Source organism: Humulus lupulus, chromosome 6 (genome assembly GCF_963169125.1).
Source record: "Humulus lupulus chromosome 6, drHumLupu1.1, whole genome shotgun sequence".
NCBI lineage: Eukaryota > Viridiplantae > Streptophyta > Magnoliopsida > Rosales > Cannabaceae > Humulus > Humulus lupulus.
This window is the reverse complement of record NC_084798.1, coordinates 50,091,617-50,098,578: the sequence shown is the minus strand read 5'-3', so window position 1 is coordinate 50,098,578 and position 6,962 is coordinate 50,091,617.

Below are 6,962 nucleotides of genomic sequence, written 5' to 3'. Positions count from 1 at the left end.
ACCCCAAAGCATGCATCCTAAATTCTCAAACATGCACAAAAACAGAAAGTCATAGTTCAAGGATACTTACTCGAAATGTAGCGTCAGATTGTGCTGAATCGAGTACGAACTATGAACAACTTCCCATTCACCCAAAAGTACAATGCTTCGTGCCAATCGTCCAAAATGGCAAGGGAGTTGAGGAGGATGCAAGGCCAAAAAATGGGTTGAGAGGAAGAGAAAGGATAAAGAGTTGAAAGAACACAAAAATTGAAATGGGCTAAAATAACGTTGAAAAGTTGATTCTCGACCTCTTATAGGTCCAATGCTTGGCGGTGAAGTAAGTTCACCCTGACCATCGGATTACCTAGGATACAAGCACTCGAGAATGATCCAAGGGTTGAAAATCAGAAAGGTGCGGATCGTGATCATTGCCATCGGAAAATGGAAATCTCGAGTATAAGTTGAAAAGACAGCTAAGGTACGGAAAAGACGTTTCGGGTCGTGGACCTGACCCTTCATTAATTGCATGAATTGATGGGCCTAGGAATGGGGATCCAACACGTGGTAGTAAATCTTGTAGTGGCGTCAGCAGAAGTCCAAACGTTTTCATCTGAGGACTATTCGCGTTTTCCCCAGTTTTAAGTCTCCACTATCCGAGGACGAGTGGAGACTTGGGGGGAAAATGTTGTCCGTGTTTTCACCCAAAGACACGTGGCAGTCCCGGTAGGACATATGGAAAAGTTGTGTCCTTCATTAGATGAGGCCATGCCCTGAGGATTAGTCCATGGAGGGTTAATCTCTTAGTTAGGGATTACTCCCCTCGGATAAAGGTAGGACATGGACTTCTCTCCGAGGCCATGCCCCGATAGCTAATTGACAATCCAAAATTTTCTTACCATCATTAATCTTCCGGGATGAGGACCTTGTCCTTAGGATATAGAAGGCCAGCCAAGTGTCAACCGACACAGGTTTGTAGCATCAGAGGATCACCTGACAACCTTTTAGGTGATCGGTCCACAATGTTGTCAATTGTATGACTCGAAAATTCACACTCCTACTACGCCGCATTACATGGAGATACTTACAACATGCCCCAGGTACTGTCAGGGCATGTTCCCCATAAAGTAGGTACCTTTCTGCAGTGGGCCCCTCGGATCTCGCTTGGGCCAAGGTCTCTATTAAATGCAGCCCAATGCACTGAATTGGTATTAATCCCCCTAATAACGAGAAGAACGTGTATTAATTACGAATGATTAGTATTAATGACCCCAGCCTCTATAAATAGGGTTGGGAGTCTCATTGTAAAGGGTTCATATTTTTATAGAGAAAACACCTTGTACATAGTGCAATCTAAACACTGCCTGAGAATACACCATTGGAACTTCCCATAACAATCTTCCAATCCAATTAACACTAGAGACTCGTGGACTAGGGTTCTTTTATAACCTGAACCATGTAAAAATCCATGTGTTCGTGTTACTTATTTCTTTAATCTCTTGTTTTAAGGTTGATAGCGAAAAAGGTAGTCAACATGTAATTTTTGACCTATTGAGGGTATATATATGTGTTATGTTTGTGATATGAGTAAGGCCACAATATTGTGGAGATATATCTGAGATGTGTGGTCCGAGGCGGTTCTAGTGAGCAGATTAGCGGAATAGTCACAAGGGGGAAAATACCTAGCTCGGAGTGAGCTGGGGGTATTTTGGGAACTTAGCATGTGTTCGGGGTTTATCGGGTAATGGGTAGTTATTTAGCGATTATTTAGGTAAGCCAGGATTAATTGGGGATTTATAGAACTACTTGAGGAATTAGCGGGAATGTGGTAAATGATGTTTTTCCCCTTGGGGCTGTTGAAGGAAAACATTTGGATAAGGGACATTTTAGTCTTTTGTAAAGGGATAGACTTAGAACTTAGGAGTCTAGAAATAAACAGAAGGAATTTAGTCTTTCAGCCCCTTTCTCTTTCTCTCTCTTGTGGAACATTCCCTCTCTCTAAGGCTTGGAATATTTGTGAAACTCTTGGAGAATTTGCTCAGGAATTGAGGAACTTGAAGTTTGAACTATTTTTTATTTACCAAAGGGTCGGATTCTCAACTCAGGTAAGGGCTTTATTCTTATTTTTATTGAGTTATATGCTGTAATTTAAGGGCTTTCATGGGGTTTAAACCTTGGGCGAACTTTGGATTTTGGTGAGACTATTGAGTAGTGTTTAGGGTAGTTATACTGATTATGTTGCATTGATATGGATTATAGACACAATTCTGGGTTTGGGTGTTGGTTAGGATGAATTTCAATGGAATCGGTTCGAGAAAACATAGGAGGAATTATGGGTTCATGGGTCGTCTTCCATTTTAACCAATATTTACCCAAATAAAATAGAAAAAGAATTTCCCCTTTCCCACTTAGGCTCACACATCCAAGCTCTTGTTTCCCCTTCCTTTTATTATATTTTTTTCAAATAAATAATTAAATCTAAATAAAAGGAAACTACAAGTGTATAGAAAATTTTACACATGTGCACATGCAACCATGCACATGCGCACACTCAATAACTAGGGTGCATCACTACCTACCATGCACCTTAGTGCATTCAACCAAAACTCAATTAATCACATTTTAAAATAAATAAATAAATAACATTTAACAATTAAATTCAGAAAATTCTACCAAACAATTCTAACAATTAATTTAAACAAACAAACAATTAAATTAAATAATTCACAACACTTAACAATTAAATAAAATAAAACACAAAAATTTAATAACTAAAAAAAAATTGGTACACTATAGCACCATAGCAAGATCTGTCCTGTGTGTCGTGGTGATAAATACAGGTTTCATGCTGTAGAGAAAGTATAGACATATGTGTACTATTTAAATAAAAAAAAAGCAATGAAATTTCTGAATTAAGTAGGATTTTTAAAGTTTGAATTAAGTAGACAATGTAACATATCTATAGAAAAACTCATTAATCAGTGGGATAATAAATTTGCAAGTTTACTTTATAGTTCTTTCATTTTCTACACTTCTTTTATGGTTAATGTATGTCTACCAGTTTTATTTTGTTGGATTACTCTACTTTGTCTGACGTAATTGTTGGATTCTCTTAGATTTATTACTTTACTTTGTTTTATTTTGTGGAACCTTTGATATCTTTCATTATCTAAATCAAGTCTCTAGTTATGATTACGTTTGATGGTTTTTATTCTTTGTTTCAATGCTCTATTTGACTAGACGTTTTGGATTCTCATAATGCAAACTACAATTAAATTATTCTAAAAAGAAGCATTTATCCAAAACAAGTCTCTAGTTATGTTACAATTGGTGTCCTCTTTCTAAGTCTCTAGTACCTACCAAGCTATGAAAAAAGGCTCAAAATTAATGAGTGTGGACTAGTACTGTCAATCCAATATTTCTATAGAGGATTTTGTTAGTTGACAACTAATAGGGCTGAGATTTTATCAAGCAAACCAGACATATATAGCTAGTTCCAGATATTATATTGGTAGTATAAACACATTAGCTTATGTTTAATTAAGCTATCTACAACTTAGAAACTAGATAACATTATATGTGCCTTTCATATAGCTAGCAATATTCTAGTGTTCTGCGTGAGTGTGAATCTTTTTTACATTACTTATCTTTGATGATAAAAAATCTGTTTGTTTTGGTTATCTACACCTGAATCTAGCTAGGTGGTCAAAATATGAAATGCCATTATAGCAAGAATAAAATAAAAAAGTTAAGTGGAATATTACTTTTCTCATTGAGTAACTTCTGAATTTTGTTTAATTATATAATAGATAAGGAAGATTTTTGGATATATTTGTTGGATTAAAATCCTATTTTATGGGCACATATGTATAATGTATAATGCTATTATAAAGTGTGATATAAAATTAAGTGACCAATTCTGTTATAAATATCATAGGGTATTAAAGTGTCATGGATTTAATGTGTAGAAACAGGAAAGTGAATTTTTAATTTTATAATGGGCAAAATTAGAAATCACCAATTATAAATTAGGGTTGTGATCCCCTATATATATGTATTATTATATTCTGTCTGTCATCCCATTAACAGAAAAGAAAAGAGAGACTCTTCTCTCATAGAGATACATATTATATAGGAAGATCTAAACCCTCTATGCAATCTCCAACAATGGCATCAGGTTAGTGCTTCCGCTCTTGTGTTAATCTTCTTCTTTAATTTAGCAAAGGATCTATAGAATTATGATTTAGGATTTCTCATATATGCATTTATAATGACATGATTTTGAATTATGTGTTGGAGATCATTATTTATTCATGTTATTTGAGTGTATTAGAAAATTATAACAAGTGGTATCAGAGCCACCTTTGCTGAATTAATTGAAAATCTGATGATTTTGTTGAAAGAAATTTGGGCCTTTTATAAAATTAGGGTTTTGATTTTTCATTATGTATTATTTTCTTGATTTCTGGTGATAAAGGTATTTAACATATGTGATATCATCAATGACAAATTTTTTTTATTATGATATAATATGCGATATGGCATTTTCTTTCATCAAATATGTGCTGATTGTTTATTATGTTATATCTATATAATGAGGGTTAACATATATGAATAAAGTTGAATATATATGTATTGATTTAGATTTTGTTTTATGTATATACGATATGATTATGGTTCAGATTAACATTTATTTATTTATTTTTTATTATTAATTGTATTCATGGCTTATGAATATATAATCCATTATGTTAAATGACATAATCGTATTTTGAACAATGGCCTCAGTCCTGCTATGAATAATGACTTATTTTTCCATTATGTTATTTGTTCATGTGTTTACGATTATGATGTCAGTTCTGTATTCATTGTATATTCAATTTTGTTTTATTGTTATTATTATTATTATTTATTGAATATATATAATAGTTTCTGTTAGAATAATAATAATAATAATAATAATAATAATACATTACAATTAAATTCAAATTTGGTTTTGGTTTTAGATTTTATCAAGAATCTCTAATATTTTAAATTAATTAATTGAAACAAAATATCACAAAAGTGATCTCTTTTGTGTAGATTAATTTGATTAAAATATCAAGATAATTGTGTGTATGTAATTTATGCATTTATTAACTGGCCCAAAGGTAAGTTAATATTTGGCCAAGTTTCATGCATACTTGTGGTGATAAATATGTGACAATTATATGGTATTTTGTGTGAGCAATATGTCAATCCAAAGATTGATTTATTGTTTGACATAATTTATTGTCAATGTTTGATTGCTACAACAAGAGTATCGCTTACAGTTAATATTATTGTCCAAAGACTTAATATTAATGTTGTGCTTGATATCTTGAGATGGGATTAACCAAATTTTGAATTTATTGTTTGATTATGCAAACTGATGTGAGCTTGTTTTGTTTGTTTTGTTCTATATTCAGCTAGTTCATCTTCTGCTGCCTCAATATCTGCTAATATTAATTCTATTCCTATGCTTAATGGGACAAATTTCAAGGATTGGAAAAGGAACTTACTTATAGTTCTGGGATGTATGGATTTAGACCATGCATTAAGGGATGAACAACCTGCACCTCTCACTAAGGAAAGCACCCGTGATGAGAAAATAGATTTTGAGAGGTGGGATCGTTCAAATCGCATGAGTTTAATGATTATGAAACACAACATTCCAGAAGCCTTTTGGGGCACAGAATCCGAAGGGATTAATAAGGCCAAGAATTTCCTTGAACAAATTGAGGAACGTTTTGCTAAAAACGATAAGGTTGAAATGACAACACTTATAGGTTCTTTGATGACCATGAAGTATAAGGGTCAAGGAAATGTAAGGGAGTACATTATGGAAATGCATCATATTGTCTCAAGACTTAAGACACATAAGATCGAGCTTTTTGATGATGTGCTTGTGCTTATGGTTTTGTTAACGCTTCCTGCACAGTTTAACCAATTTAAAATTAGTTATAACTGTCAAAAGGAGAAATGGACTCTCAATGAACTCATTTCTCACTGTGTGCAAGAGGAAGAAAGGTTAAAAAAGGACAAAACTGAAAGTGCTCACTTGGCCACTGCCTCTAAGGATAAGGGCAAGAAAAGGAAATCTGAGAATGTAGCTGCTAAGGGTCCAGCCCAAAAGAAACAACAGAAGGATTCAGAAGGTTGTTACTTTTGCACCAAGCCTGGACATGTGAAGAAAGATTGTGCCAAGTATCACGCATGGCGTGCAAAGAAAGGTATGATTCTTACTTTGGTCTGTTCTGAGGTTAATTTAGCTTCAGTACCTAGGAACACTTGGTGGATAGATTCTGGTGCTACTACTCACATAAGTGTTTCTATTCAGGGTTGCCTGAGCTTCTGAAAGCCAAGCGATGGTGAAAGACACATCTTCGTGGGCGATGGAAAATCGGTGGAAGTGGAAGCAATTGGGCATTTTAGATTGTTGTTAGGAACTGGATTTTATTTGGATTTGAAAGACACTTTTGTTGTATCGTCTTTTAGACGGAATTTAATTTCTGTTTCTTTGTTGGACAAATTTGGATATTCTTGTTCTTTTGGAAACAATCAGTTTAATTTGTCTTTAAATTCAAATGTTATTGGAACTGGTTACTTGAATGCTTATGACAACCTTTATTTGCTAGAAACAATTGCATCCTATAATGAAACCTTGCATGTGGAATCACGTGGTACTAAACGCAAATTAAATAAGGACAATTCAGCGTCATTATGGCATAAGCGCTTAGGTCATATCTCAAAAGGTAGAGTTGAGCGCCTTGTGTCTGATGGCATTTTAGAATCTCTTGACTTCACAGACTTTGATGTTTGTGTCGATTGTATCAAGGGAAAACAGACCAAAACTAAGAGATTAGGTGCCAACAGATCTTCAGATGTCTTAGAATTGATTCATACAGATATTTGTGGGCCATTCTCTACAGCATCATGGAATGGTCAACAATATTTCATATCAT